The following is a 15142-nucleotide window of genomic DNA, read 5'->3' as shown; positions in this document are numbered from 1 at the left end:
GGATTTTCAGAAATTGTTGAAACCCGGGTTGAAGTGCGGCAAACAAAAAAACTTAAAGCAGCCAAAAAATGTGTCTTTTTAAACCAGGTCAAGCAAGGCGATTGAAATTCCGGCTCTCCTCTAAGAACATTTGGCTTTTTTGTTTGCGAAAATTTAGCTAAATTGGTCATTAGCCTGAGTTTTGAGGAGTTGTCAAAGATGGCAGCGCGAAGTGCACGAAGGGCAAAATTCGTTGGTCGAAAAACAATTACTGGCTGCAAAACTAGATGAACCCGCGACTTGAAAGTGCGTGGATCTACTTACAATACTGCGCTGTTGCTGTGTACAAAAATTCAGCCCAATCCAACAACCGAGTTATTTTTGAGAAATTGTCAAAAATGGTCTTAAGAGCGACGAGAGCAAAATCTGGAATTCACCAAAAAATCCGTTGTTTTAAAACGTGATCAGGCAACGATGTTAAAATGCCTTAATGTAATAAAGACAGTTGACTCTCTTTCTGCACCAAAACGTAGTCAAATTGGACAAACGACTGATTTGCAGGAATTGTTAAAATTGAACCCGCAAAGTGGCTAAGATAAAACTTGGGCCAAAAGCAGCAAAGATAAAAAATGGAAGTCACCAGGAAAAAAATCGACATTTCAAAACCTGATTGAGCAGTTACTTGAAAATTCTCCCATTTAATAATGACGCATGGCTCTCTTTCCATGGCAAACTATGGTAGAATCGGATAAACGAATGATTTTTTAGAGATAGTTAAAGTTGGTCCTAAAAAGTGCCTAAGATAAAACTGGAAGTCGCCGCAAAAAACATTGTAGTTTCTCAACCTACGAAAGCAGCAACTTAGAATTTGAAGTTAACATTCTGCCCAGTCAATCGAGACACAAGACTCTATTTTCACTTCCGAATACAGAGCAATCGCATAAAATACTGATTTTTCAGAGATTGTTAAAATTGGACCCATACATGGCTAAGATAATACTGGGAGTCGCCACAAAAAATTGTAGTTTCTAAGCCTCTCAAAGCAGCAACTTAGAATGTTTGCTATTTCATAACGACACGAGACTATTTCCACGCCAAAATACAGTGTATTCCGATAAAAGACTGATTTTTCACATATTGTTAAAATTTGACCAAAAGTGGCTAAGGCAAAGACTGGAAGTTGCGAAAACAAATTGCAGTTTTTAAACCTGCCAAAGTAGCCACTTCGAATTTTTGCTGTTTAATCAAGACACACAAGACTCCACACCACTCCAGATCAATCGGACAAGACACTGATTTTTCAGAGGTAGTTAAAATTGGACCCAAAAATGGCTAAGGCAAAGACTGGAAGTTGCCAAAAAAAAATTGCAATTTCCGAACTTAAAACACAGTCGAATTGAATGAAAGACTGATTTTTTATAGATTGTTAAAATTGGACCCACGAGAGGCTAAAGCAAAGAATGGAAGTTGCCAAAAAAATTGTAGTTTTTAAAACTGCGGAAGCAGCGACTTCGAATTGTTTCTATTTAATCATGACACAAGATTCTATTTCTACTCCAAAAGACTAGCAAAAAACACAGTGCATTGGGATGAAAGGCTGATTTTTCACAGATTGTTAAAATGGGACCCAAAAGTGGCTAAGATAAAACTGGAAGTCCCCCAAAAAAATTGTGGTTTTTAAACCTGCCAAAGTAGCAACTTGGAATTTTTGGTGTTTCATCACAACACAAGACTCTACTTCCACCCCAAAATACAGTGCATTCGGATGAAAGACTGATTTTCCAAAAATTGTTAAAATTGGACCCAAAAGAGGCTAAGGCAAAGACTGGAAGTTGTCAAAAAGAAATTATCATTTTCGAACCTGCCGGAGTAGCGATTTCGAGTTTTTGCTATTTAATCAAGACACAAGACTCTATTTTGACCTTAAAATACAGATTAATCTGATGAAACACTGATTTTTCAGAGATTGTTAGGATTGAACCCCAAAATGGCTAAGATTATACTGGAAGTCACCCAAAAAAATTCTAGTTTCTAAATCTGTCAGAGCAGTAACTTGGAACTTTTACTGTTTCATCATGACACAAGACTCTATTTCAACCCTAAAATACAGTGCATTTTGATGAAAGACCGATTTTTCACAGATTGTCAAAATCGCCCCCAAAAGTGGCTAAGGCAAAGACTGGAAAATTTTAATCTGCCGAAGCAGCGACTCCGAATTTTTGCTATTTAATCACGACGCATAACTCTATTTCCACCCCAAAACACAGTCGAATCGAATAAAAGACTAATTTTTCAGATATTGTTAAAAATTAAACCCAAGAGTGGCTCAGATAAAACTGGAAGTCGCCACAAATAAATTGTAGTTTCCAAACCTCCCGAAGCACCCAATTGAAATTGTGCCCATTAAACGGAGACACAAGACTGTATTTTTACCTTTAAATACAGATCAATCGGATAAAACACTAATTTTTCAGAGGTTGTTAAAATTGGACTCAAAAACGGCTAAGATAAAACTGGAAGTCACCCGAACAAAATAGTACGTCCTAAACCTGCCAAAGCAGTAACTTCGAGTTTTTGCTATTTCATTACGACACAAAACTCTATTCCTACCGAAAATATAGTGCATTCGGATGAAAGACTGATTTTTCACAGATTGTCAAAATTTTTCCCAAAAGTGGCTAAAGCAAAGACTGAAAGTTGCCAAAAAATTGTAGTTTTTAAACCTGCCGAGGCAGCGACTTCGAATTTTTGTTATTTAATAAAGAAACAGACGAATCGAATAAAAGACTGGTTTTTCGGAGATTGTTAAAATTGAACCTAAGAGTGGCTCAGATAAAACTGGAAGTCGCCACAAAAAAATTATAGTTTCTGAACCTGCCGAAGCGGCGACTTGAAAATTTTCCTATTTAATCAGCCCACGGGACTCTCTTTTTACGCCGAAACATAGAACACGTGAAAAATGTAACTTTTCCAGACAAAATAGTGATTGGCCCAATTTCCCAAGGAAATATAAATGTCTGGCAATAAATTCCCAGCAGACATGAAGGCTGGTTATTCATGCACGATCGTGACAGTCTTGATTGGGTCTCAACTATCAATTGATCTTAATTAGGCGCTATTAGCGACGAATTCCGGGTTGTTTTGCCTTAACGACTCATAAATAAATAATGCGCATCTGTGATTAAACGAAAATTGCAGCTGTGAATCTTTAATAGGGAGTTTGACTTAAAAATGTTTCCTAGTATATTGAACGCAATCCGCTCGCTCGGTATTGTTGAATATTAATTATGGCTTCGTTGATTAAGGAACATGGCGCAAATGGCTGATACCAATCTTGGTGACCTTAATTTATGGCCATTTGACACGCCAGCACCCTTAAACACTAAGTGCACTTGATTTGCCTCTGTTTATACTATTTATTATTCAAATCGCGTTGAAGAAACGTTACCCGAAGACGGCAGAAGGATTCTTTGCCTATTTGCACTTGCATGGGCCTCGAGTCGCGTAAAACACTCAAGATAAATCGGCTTCAGAGTTGAAAAACCTCATTTTTGCAAGCAGAAACTAGCAATTTCACGTTGATAATTCGGCTACTTGTCCTCGAGCTCGGAACGGTTTTATGCGCCAAGAATGATATTTAATTTGAAAGGGACGTCTGGAAATCGTCTCTCTTTGAAAGGATAATCGAAACACCGACAGATTGCAATTGTAAGAATTGTACAAGCAATTTAATTAAGATAACTACGTAAAGTAAAGTCAGTGGCGGGTGCTGCAAGCCCTCAAGGGCTTAGGGCTGCTGCATAGGGACTGGAAAGTTGCGCCCCTGGATGTTCGCTCCAAACTGCATCCAGAGGGTAATTAAAGGAAACGTGAACGAGTGAAGGCAATCCCATGAAATGGTAACAATCTGATTAAAAGCGATGGCGCACTGCTATAAGCAATCTGAATAAAATCCAACCGGCTCCTTTCATTCACTGATTTTCCTCTCCTTTGGAAGTTTCGTCTTCAATTAGCCGTTGAAATCCACCTGGATGGTCGGAACATCGAGCTACCGTCTATGGATTCGGGGATATAGACGGTTTTCTTCCGGCGATTTTCCATTAGGAATTAATTACGGAAGTTCGACTGTTCCCTGGGTTTGTAAATTTCGACAGTTCAGTTTAATGAGCAACTCGCCTTTTTCATCTGAATTTGAAACCGAAGGCATATCGGAACGCTTCATCGTCTATTTCTGCGCAATTTTTGAAAAAAATGGCCTTAAAAACTGCTCAACGTGGACTAGGCATTACAAGCAAAAACTCACATGTTTACCACACAATCTCAATTAAAAAAATTCAAATGACAGTTTTTGAACCAACTAGAACACACTTTGCTCTATTTAACAGAGTAAAGCTCAACGCTCTATATTTTTTGATAAACGGCATTTTGATCGCCCGATGGGTACAAGCGACGCTCTTCAACAACAATTTTACACCGCGAATTTTATAAAATCATAAAACAGTCCGTGAGTTAATGATTCAAATGCAGATTACTGATTAAAATAGAACAACTATTTCCCTTTATAATAGTGCCCCTCGCGATGTTCTATCTTCACTCAACTTGGGGTAAGGAAATTTTGAAGAATAACTCTTTAAAAGCTTTGGGCGAAAGCGGCACTTTTTGAGCCTTAAATTAAAAAAATCGCAAAATATTGGGAGAATTAGAGTCTCCAATGCCACCTGCCGTGCCAAATAGAGTAAAAATTCCTCTTTTTGATTGTGGGGTCTAAAACTTTCTACCTTCTTTCAATATTGATTGGGGAATTTTTGAAAATTGCCCAAAAAAGATAATTTGTAGGTTCAAAGCCGATATTTCTAGACTGGATTTCCAAAGGCTAAAAGTCCCATGTTCTACAAATATTCCACTTTTAAAAGCGCAACTTCGACTCTTCTAGACGCGAAAAAGGCGTCTTTCAAAACTCACCAGTTTCTTTATGGTGGATTTATTGAATACCGGGTTGTCCGAGGCAAATAATGTAGAGTCCCTGAGTTTCACAACACAAATTTAAAAAATATTGACGTGTGAACTTTGTGAAAATTTGATCGTTTAAAGATCCAGATTTTCACTTTCTACTAGTAAAAAATGTGTTTTTCTAGAGCCGTTGGCTGTTGGCTATTGATTTTTCGAACAATGGCTTTTGCAGGCTAAATAGAGGAGCGCGACAAGAAGACGCACAGTACAGAGCGGATTTAATGAGAGCAAAAGTCCGAATGTGGCAAAAATTTCCTCAGTATAAGAACCGGATTTGCACTTTCTATAAGCGAAAAGTGCGTTTTTCTACTAGTGAAAAGTCTGTTTTGCAAAAGCCATTGGCTTTTGGCTGGTGATTTTTTGGAAACACAGCTTTTGCAGGCTAAATAGAGGAGCGTGACAAGAAGACGAACTTTACACAGCGGATTTCATAAGGGCAAAAGTGCGAATTTAACCAAACGTTTCTCAGCTGAAGACCCGGATTTTAACTTCATACGGGTGAAAAGTGTGTTTTCAAAAGTCATTGGCTTCCTGCTGGTGATTTTTCAAACAATGGCTTTTGCAGGCTAAATACAGGAGCGCGACAAGAAGACGAACTGTATAGAGCGGATTTCATGAGGGCAAAAGTGCGAATTTGACAAAACTATCCTCAGTTGGAGAACCGGATTTTCACGTTTTACTAGTAAGAAGTGTGTTTTTCAAAAGTAATTCGCTTTCGGCTGATGATTTTTCGAATATTGTCTTTTGCAGACTAAATAGAGGCGCGCGACAAGAAGACGAATTGTACAGAGCGGAATTCATGAGGGCAAAAGTCCGAATTTGACCAAACGTTTCTCAGTTGAAGAACCATATTTACCCTTTCTCCTAGCAAAAAGTGTGTTTTTTAAAAGTCATTGGCTTTCTGGTTGGTGATTTTTCGAACATTGGCTTTTGCAGGCTAAATACAGGAGCGCGACAAGAAGACGAACTGTACAGAGCGGATTTCATGAGGGCAAAAGTACGAATTTGACAAAACTATCCTAAGTTAAAGAACCGGATTTTCACGTTTTACTAGTGAGAAGTGTGTTTTTCAAAAGTAATTGGCTTTCGGCTGATGATTTTTCGAATATTGGCGTTTGCAGGCTAAATAGAGGCAGGCGCGCGACAAGAAGACGAAATGTACAGAGCGGATTTCATGAAGGCAAAAGTCCCAATTTGACCAAACTTTCCTCAGTTGAGGAACCGGATTTGCACTTTCTACTAGTGAAAAGTGTGTTTGTTTTTCAAAAGTCATTTGCTTTCGGCAGGCGATTTTTCGAAACATGGCTTTTGCAGGCTAAATAGAGGAGCATGACAAGAAGACGAATTTTACACAGCGGATTTCATGAGAGCAAAATCCCGAATTTGACTAAGCTTTCCTCAGCTGAAGAACCGGGTTTCCACTTTCTACTAGTAAAAACTGTGTTGTTCAAAATTTATTGGCTTTCGGCTGGTGATTTTTCGAACAATCGCCTTTGCAGGGTAAATAGAAGAGCGCGACAAGAAGGCGAACTGAACAGAGCGGATTTCATGAGGGCAAAAGTCCGAGTTTGACCGCACTTTCCTCAGTTGAATAACCGGATTTGCACTTTTCTGCTAGTGAAAAGTGTGGTTTTCAAAAGTCATTGGCTTTCGGCTGGCAATTTTTTTAAAACTAGTTTTCGCGGTGTATATACAGGAGCGCGATGAGGAGACGAACTGTACAGAGTAGATTTTACCAGATTTTGTAATAAATTTGATTTGGAGCAAAATTTCCTCATTCAAAGTGACGAAAGTTAAGAGCGGAGACAAAGTCAGCAGCAATTTACGTCTGATCTATTGGGACTTGATTTAAAAGCGCCTCGAGCCGACTATTCAGAGCAGAATTCTAGAGACTGAAAGTCCAAATTTAGTTATTATTTTGTGAAAATTTTTTGAAACAGTGTACGAAAATACTTGAACTTTGATATTTTTGCGCAAAGGACCCTCTTGATCTTCAAAGCCTGAAACTGACAATTGATAGTTGCTTCTAATGGGAAAATTTCCTTGAGAAAGTCATTCAATTGAGCCTTGCGTTATTTCCCGCTTGGCAATCGGCTGCGTTTCGCATACATGCTTCCGCTCTAATATGTATGCAAATGCGGATTTTTTGCTGCACTTCGAGATAGGATCTGAAAAATTTAATATAACTGCGCCGAGTTGAACTGTTTGCCGTCAGTCTTTATTAAAACACTGCAACATAAGTTATGTGACGAGAAGATTGCGCTCGCATGAGTTGATGAGATTGTCAACTACCAAAAACTGAAAATTCGCCCGGATTCGTCTCGCTTTATTGCCGGCTGACAAACACGAAAAAAAAACCCTCTAACGAACCGCTAAAGGTTTAATAATAGAGGTGAATGTAAGTTTTATAAAGCTGTCGACAAGTAAATATCCTGAATTTGATTATGTCACGCCATTCGGGCCGTATCGCTCTATCTGCCACTTGCCCTTTTAAACGTATCTAATATTTGGTATAATAAATTGTCGACGTTGCACGCGATTCAGCTGGAAATTAATACGAAAAGCCAACACATTAGCGGCTTTGCCACCGGCCAGATCGATGGAGTTTCACTGCAAAACCCGGCTGATTCTTCAAGTACTCTTGCTGCACATCAAGGGGATTTTAATGAAATTTCCAACTCGGGCTATAAACCATTGAAATCGAGGCACTAGGGACAATAAAACAATTTTTTCTGTCGGAAATTCTTCGTTAAACCATCAGCGCCATCCGGGGCTTTTTCCGTAGACAAACTGCTAAATATTTACCAGATCCAGAGGACGATTTAGTCAAAAGGAGAATTTATGTACTGTTTATATGGCACATCTCTCTTTCTCTCGGTTTGGGTGCTGCATCGTCGCATAAATCACTTGCTTTAATTATATTGTTAAAGGCAACTTGGCCGTATATTTAAGAAAAGTCGCAGGAGAGTTTTCTTGCGTCTCCACTCAAGTCGGTGGATAATTTGAAATCCTATATGGGTTTCTTCTGTGCTCGACTTGTTCCTGGCGTGCCTGCATTTTATACTCTACCGAAACCATGGACGGGACTTAAACAATTTCTTTGTCTTCACTGTTCACACTTGACCGTTCAAAGCCTTGCAAAAACTGCAAAATGATAAATAATCGACCATCGATGACTCTTTGTACAGGCATTTGGTCGCTTTTCCAATCGCCAGCTTTCTTACACTAATTATAAAGCGCTTTAGCTGACATTATTTATTAGCTGCTTTGTTTCGCCACTTTTAATTGATCTAATTGGCTACCAGCAGCAGCAAAGCGATATGGATTTTTTCGCAGGAATCGGCCAAGGCCCCCGGTGCATTTCAAACTTTTGCGATTCAAACTGACAAGATTGAAGGCTTGTTCTTGGCTGGCGGTTTTTGCAATATTATGTAAACGTTTGCGCGATATTTCCTGCCAATTAGTGCGCTTTATCCGCGCAAAAAGTACCTCTAATGATGCTTCCTTTAAGTGAACTTTGCTGAATTAATTGACTGTGAGTGCAGATCGTGCAAAACTGAAGAACTAATTATGTGTGAGTTCGAGTGCGATGAGTTATTGGCTCGCAGTCATTTTGGATTTAACGCAGCTTTTTGCACTTGTTTTTGCCAACTGTGTGGTTTGAGTTTCTGAAGTTACTACTAGAAATTTTGGTATAACTTGATACCGAAACAGTGTTTTTTTGCCATATAGTTTCAACAAAAGTTTTCAAGAACCACCAGTTAAGTAAATGATAATTAAAGTTTCATAGCTTTTCGTGTACATTCAGCTAAAAAAGTTCCTAAACTTGAACACTGAAACCCGGCTACTTTGTGCAAAGAGAGGTTTTCAAAATAACGGTTCTTTAGTTCACTTTCTCTGGTGGTTTCAATAAAAGTTTTCCAAAACCACCGGTCGGGTCGAATCACGTCAAAGTTTCACAAGTTTCTAGTGTATATTTAGCTACCCAAATTCTTAAATTTTAATACGAAAACCGTGTTAATTTGAGAAGTGGGAGGTTTACAAAGTCGCGGTGGGTAAATCTCAGTTAATGCCACTTTCTCTCCTAGTTTCAACAAAAGTTTTCCAAAACTATCACTTGGGTAAACAAAGTTAAAGTTTCATGAGGTCACTGCGCATTTGACTGTCAAAATGTATAAATTTTAATTACAAAATCTAGTGACTGAGTACTGAGAGGTTTTCAAAGTTGTGTTGCTTAAACCGCAGTTCATTCCATTTCGGCTTGTAGTTTCAACAAAATGTTTCCAAAACCACCAGTTAGGTAGATTTATGTCTAATAAGTTTTTAGTGTACATTTTGCTGTCGAAATTCATATAGTTTAATGAAAAAAACCGGGTTACTTTGAGCACTGAGACGTTTTGCATGTTTTGTTGCTTAAACCACAGGTAATTCCGCTTGGAATAGAAGTTTCAATAAAAGTTTCCCAAAACCACCAGTTAGGTAGATTCATGTCAAAGTTTTACAAGTTTCTAGTGTACATTTTGCTGTGGAGATTCATATGTTTTAATGGCAAAACCGTTTCACTTTGAGTACGGAAAGGTTTTGAAGTCGCGTTGCTTAAACCTCAATTAATCCCAGCTTGCCTGGTAGTTTCAACAAAATTTTACAGAAACCTACACTTATGCTGGTTCGAGTCAAAGTTTCGCAATTTTTTGGTGTAGCTTTAGCTGTCGAAATTCATTAACTTTAATACTAAAACCGGGTTACTTTGAGTACTGAGACGTTTTGCATGTTGTGTTGCCTAAACCGCTGTTAATTCCGTTTCGACTAGTAGTTTTAATAAGAGTTTCCCAAAACCACCAGTTAGGTAGATTCATGTCAAAGTTTCACAAGTTTCACTGTGCTATCGAAATTCATCAATTTTAATGGTTAAAAAGTGTTACTTTGAGCACTGAGAGGCTTTCAAAGCACCGTAACTTAAAGCGCCGCTAGTTCCACTCTGCGTTGACTTTTTAACAGTCAAGTCCCTTTTCTGAGTTGTTCTCCTACCCATTTCTGAGCTACTGAGAATCTTTTGAATTGCCTGATTCCCCAAGTCCTCCAAATCGATTATCGTAAGCCCGAGTGGATCGTTTCGTAAAAACTATGCGGTTTTCCAGCCTTCGATGTGAACACGAATGTCGTTGCTGAGCTCCAACTGTCTCAGCTTTTATCGCCCGAATTTTTATAGCGCCATCAAAGCATCCACCGTTGTTTATTATTTGTCTAAGCGTGGAAAACATCGTTAATTCAGTTTTATTGCGTTTCGCTCACAGTGGGCCGCAGACAAAGGACCACATTTAAATAAACTTGGCAGGAAATTTTTGAGACATTTACAACCTCGACGTTATCGTAACGATAATGGGTAACTGTTCCTAATAATAACGATAGTTGACGGGGTTTTGAACGTTTGAAAGCGGTGAAGAGAGCGCGCAAACCCTAAACAAACGACACGAGAACCATTTTTTACATGGCAGTGCAATTTTTTTTTTGGTTTCCACTATGAGTTGGGTACCTGGCGGTTCAAGGTGGGCAAATATTTGCCATCGCCGTAGGTAAACCAAACAGTGGATGAAAAGGCAAAAACAAATGGTAGCCAAACAGAGCGCCAATTTGTTGGAATAGGCAGGCCACTGTTTTACAGAGTTATGCCCTGAACAAACACACTAGAGCGCAGAGAACCTGCAGGTAAACACTTAAGTGGTCGTCGAGAGGTTCTGGACATGCGTTGTGGTTTAGAGCTGTGGAAAAAACAGCTCGCAGATCGGAAAAATTTAAGTGGATTCGCGGCCCATTTGAAGGCAAATTGAGTTAAATAGGAAGGCATAAAATGTAATTGGCTGCGCAATTCGAATGGGCCTGCTTTGATTGAAATTGGCACTGAAGACAAGCCGATACCGGGTTTTTGCGCCAACTGAACCGCATGTTTTTTCGCCCGCGATTTAATTTAGTCAAACTAGCCATTATTTTAACACTCCTCAAACCATCTGCCGCACACACACACACAAAAGTGACACTCTTAGGCAAATTAAACTCTTAATCGTATTCACCACAAACAACAGGGTTAGAGCCCCAAAAGGGGGCTCAAATTAGCTCCGATACTTTTTATGGGGCCTTCGCGAATAAATCTTGTCGTCTTTATGTTTTGACAGGGAGACAAGCCTCGATTTGCAGTTGTAATAAAGCGAATCAATCCGAATCTACCCCCGAAAAAATGGTTTAGAGGGTTGCAATGGCGTGTATGCAGGGGCGCGCTTTGAAACGTCTTTAAAATATAGCAAATTGCATCCGAATAAGGACATAGATGTAACCCGGACGATGGCTAAAGTGCGCTTTGGCCGAAAGAACACGACATCCCCTTTGAAGTCGGTTCCGGCAAAGGATTTTGTAAACGCCATGCAATATGCACAACGTTTTCCTTCGGAATTGCTTTGTAAATTGACAAGGAAGGGTTTCGAAAGTGTTCCCCGGCGCTCCAGTAAAAGCCATATAAATAAATATTTCCCCAGAAAGGTGAAACGCACGTATGTCTTTTGGACGATGTTCATTGAAAGAAGCGTATTGACTTTTTCTACCCCGGGGTCTCTCAAAAATTGCTTCAAAGTTTCAGCTTTGGATCTTCTGTGGTCTAGGAGTTATGAATTTCTAAGTAGGGAGGTTGAGGCAGTTTTTTACTACAAAAACCTTCTAAGTATAAGTCTTCAACGCATTTTTCAAACTGGGTCACATTTTTGTGGTTTCTACGCCGATGAGCTCTAAATACATCTACAAAGATGTAATCAGACGCTAGGAATTTCCAAAATAAACAATGCACGAATGAAAAATTGAGCTTCTCCAAAATCCGTTTGTGACAATTTTTTTAACCTGAATGTGTAGTCAGAACCTAGTGAAATCTTGGTACTTTTAGCGCAAAATTACGTCAAATATTTCTATACGGTTTAGCCAGTAGATTTTACGAAATTTTAAATGGAGGTATGCACGATTGAGAACAGACAGGTTTTTAAATATTTCCAAGTCCTCAATGACTGACGTTTACGCACAGATCTCCGAAGCGTGTAGACAAAATTTAGCACCTGAATCTCTGCTGGTTTAGTAGCTACGAATCTTTAAATGCAGAAATGCACTATGGGGAGACATTTTTCCAAATTTCGTTTTCGAAAATTTCAAAATATACGAACAAAATTGCGCCCATGAATATTTGCTGGTTTCGGAGTTACGAATTATTCAATTCAGAAATGCACGATTCCGAACATGCACATTTTCCCAAAACTCGTTTTGGAGAAATTTCCAAACCTTCAAAATGTTTTTCAAATTAAGTGAAATTTTGACAGGTTTTACGTATAGAACTGGCAGAATAGCGCCCTTGGATCCGTGCAGGTTTAGAAGCTAAGCATTTTTAAATGCCAGAAATTCAGGATTGAGAGAACGCATTTTACCAAATTTGTTTTTGAAAATTTCGAAATCCTCATAATGGTTTGTGAAACTTTGAATTGTTTTATGCACATGTCTACTAAATATTTCTGGAAAATTGTGCTGTTGAATTTCTACAGGTGTAGAAATCACGAATTTTTAAAAGAGGCACATTTTCAAAACAATTCGTTTTTAAAAATTTCTAAATCTTCAATGCGTTTGCCAATTTAAGTGCAATTTGAACAGTTCAAACATACAGATCCATCAAAAGTACCCACAAAATTTAGCAGTGGAATCTCTGCTGGGTTAGAAGCTATGAGTTTGTAAATGCAGGAATAGACTATAGAGAGATTTTTTCAAAATGCGTTTTTAAAAATTTCCAAATCCTCAATTAGCACTCCCAACTAAGTGTAAATTAAAAAAAAAAAAAAATTTCAACACCTTTTCCAAAGTAAATGAAATTTGGCGCTTTTAACGTACAGATCTTTCAAATATCTCCACAAAATTTTACCCTTAAATTTTAGCTAGTTTCGAACTTAAAAAGTTTTAATTGTAGAAATGAACGTTTGAGAGCGGACACATTTTCCTAAATTCGTGTTTGAAAATTTTGAGATCCATAATGTGATTTCCAAATTAATTAAAATTTTGACAGTTCTCGCGTCCAGATCTGTTAAATATACCCACACAATTTCGCCGTTGAAATTTATGCACGAGTGAAAGCAGGCACAATTTCTAAAGAGTTAGTTTTTAAAAATGTCCAAATTTTCAATGCATTTTTCCACTTAAGTGAAATTTTGACAGTTCGTACGTAAAGATCTGTCAAATATACCCACCAAATTTTGTGTTTGAATCGCCACTGCTTTAGAATCTAAGCATTTTTAAGTGCAGAAATGCACGATTTTGTAGCAGGCACATTTTCCCAAAATTCGTTTTGGAACATTTCCAACTCCTCAATATTTGTTCCAAAGTAAGAGAAATTTTCACTGATTTAACAAACAGGTCTTTAAAACATGCGGACAAAATTTCGCTCTTCAATACCTGCTAGTTTAAAATCTACGAATTTTTTAATCCAGGAGTGCACGCACGATTAAAAACAGGCACATTTTCCAAAAAGTTAGTTTTTCAAAATTTCCAAAATGTTCAATGCGGCTTTCAAAGTAAATCAAATTTTGACAGTTGTAACGTACAGATCTGTCAAATATTCTCACAAAATTTCGCCCTTGAATCTTTGCTACTTTAGAACTTAAAAATTTTGAATTGCCGAAATGCATGATTGTGAGCGGAACATTTTCCAGAAAATTCGTTTCTCAAAATTTTTAAATCCTCAATTTGCTTTCCAAATTAACTGAAACTTTGCAACTTTTAACGGCACAGCTTCGCCAGATATACTGACCAAATTTTGCGGTTGTATTTCGTCAGGAATAGAATTTTGGACAAAATTCTACCATTGAACCGCTATTGTTTTAGATGCTACAAATTTTTAAATGCCCTTGTGGCGTGTTTTCGAAGACTCCTAATTTCTCCAGCTATTTTTTAAACTACTACAAATTTTTCAGTGCAAAAATGCACTAAATTTTTGCAAAGTTAACATTCAAAAATTTCTCAAAGCTCAATATGCCATCCAAACTAAATGAAAGTTAGTAAAAGTGTGCACACATTTTTTGACTCATCACCCCAATAATGATGGGGAAATAAGCGGCGAATTAAGCATGTAAAACAGCCCCAATCCGACACATTGACTAAACTGGCTCATCGGGAGCTTCATTTTTTATTTTATTCGCTAGCATCTGTCGCCACCGCTCTTAGCTGAGGGTGCGAAAAAATACAATTTCAGAGGCGTACGAAGGTCGTTTTTAGCCAACATTTGACTCGCTTGAAGCTCAAAGTTGAAGACAAAAGAACAAAGTTTTGTTGACAAAATCTTCAACTTTCAAAGCGCGATTGCTTCTAAACTTCTTCATTTCCGAATTGAAGAATTATAATTGCAGTTCATTGTTCAAAATCTTCTTAACTTCCACATTTCTTGTCTACATTCATGCAAAGACCGAAGGTTCTTCAGAATTCCTGGAAACATTCCAAAGACAATCACAAGAGTTTAAACCCGAAAAAACTTCGCCTCGACTCAACTCAACTGCAAATTGCTCTCTTCTGCCAGATAGATGAATATTATTCGGGTCAAGTTCGTGTTAAATCCATAGTTTGGACGTGCTTACCAGCGTAAAATTGTCGAGCACCACATTAGCAAGTTGATGATTTTAGTGCGGGATAGTTTAAAAGCCCCTAAAAACTAATTAGAAAAGAGGCGCCGGCTCTATTCGGCCTATCAAAGCCTGTCTCTTAGGGGCTCTCGCGAATGTGGTTCCCGTAATTAAGCAAGTTCCATCACGGCAGTAATCCCTGTTAATGTGCCGAAGCGGCCGAAGACGTGACCGCAAACTCCCCGAAGTATCACTTGTTTCATTTACTATCGTTGATAAAGAGCCAGTTAAATAACTCCGGATACATTACCTAAGAGACATTAAGCACACGAACTTTGCTCTTTGTGTGTGTGTCTTAGTCGCTATCCAGATCCCCTGGAGATGGGCGAATGATTTAGTAAGCCCGACTTACCAAATCTATTTGATATAGTCGAGCCTCGATGGGAGTTTAGTGTTTGTGTGTGTGTGTGTGCAAACAGTTAAACAAATTACAGGGTCGGAGACATTCAAAGGAAGTTTGGGGGTTG

This window comes from Dendroctonus ponderosae, unplaced genomic scaffold (assembly GCF_020466585.1).
Source record: "Dendroctonus ponderosae isolate FM_Combo_2020 unplaced genomic scaffold, Dpon_F_20191213v2 Dpon_F_20191213_1, whole genome shotgun sequence".
In the NCBI taxonomy this organism is placed as follows: domain Eukaryota; kingdom Metazoa; phylum Arthropoda; class Insecta; order Coleoptera; family Curculionidae; genus Dendroctonus; species Dendroctonus ponderosae.
This window is presented reverse-complemented; position numbering follows the sequence as displayed.